Here is a 987-nt window from a genome sequence, read left to right as displayed (position 1 = left end):
ATAAATAAATAAATAAATAAATAAATAAATATTATTATTATTATTATCATCATTATTAGTAGTAGTAGTAGTAAAAGTAGCAGTTTTAATATGACATAAATACAATTTATTGAAAATGCAGTACGGTTCCCGTACTTTAACTCTTAAATATAGCAAATTTTGTGCAAATGATGTATTTGTTGAATTTGTTGACATTGGACTATAATTTTTGACTAAATACAATTGTATTTCGTGTAAACTGTTAAATAATTGATGTTACACATTTTAAATAATTGATTTCTTAAGTTAAGACTGACGCAAACATTAATATGTAGCCTATAGTTCTTTTGCATTACAGAATTTACAGTTAGTTTGTAGAGTGTGTAAGCATTTATTTGTTTTGCTTAAGTTTTCAAGCCTTCAACTTCAGCAATACACATTAATGTTTCACTGTTTTATTTTTGTTATTGTCATTTCTAATTTTATATTTTATTTGTACTTTAACACTGTCTATTTAATAACTTTGTAGAATATGACTGGTGGTAGAAGGCAGCAAACAATCTGTCTCTGTCCATTTTTGGAAATGACAACAAACAATACCGTTATTTATAACGGTGAGAATGTGATTAATTAAGTTCTTATAATAAAAAGAAAACATCTTTTGTGTATTGTTTTTGAATCAATTAAAGAAATGTGTTGTAGAAGCAACAGCAGTTCCAATACCTACTTGTGCCTAAATATATTTACCAAAAATAACTCAGTAGAGTGGCCAATAGACAGTTTACAGTATATACAGTAAGCGTGATATTGGCAAAATTTCACCTGTACTAAGTGCGTCTGGTGACTAGGAAAGTAATACAAACTTTGGGACATGAAAAAAAAACCTTTTTTGTGAATTTGAGTACTTTTTTCTAAGAATAACTATGTACTGTATGTACAGTAAGGGAGATATTGGCAAAATTTCACATGTAGTAAGTGAGCCTTGTAACTACAAACGTACTACAGCCT

The sequence above is a fragment of the Sinocyclocheilus anshuiensis genome, unplaced genomic scaffold (genome assembly GCF_001515605.1).
Source record: "Sinocyclocheilus anshuiensis isolate Anshui unplaced genomic scaffold, SAMN03320099.WGS_v1.1 scaffold801, whole genome shotgun sequence".
Taxonomy (NCBI): domain Eukaryota; kingdom Metazoa; phylum Chordata; class Actinopteri; order Cypriniformes; family Cyprinidae; genus Sinocyclocheilus; species Sinocyclocheilus anshuiensis.
This window is presented reverse-complemented; position numbering follows the sequence as displayed.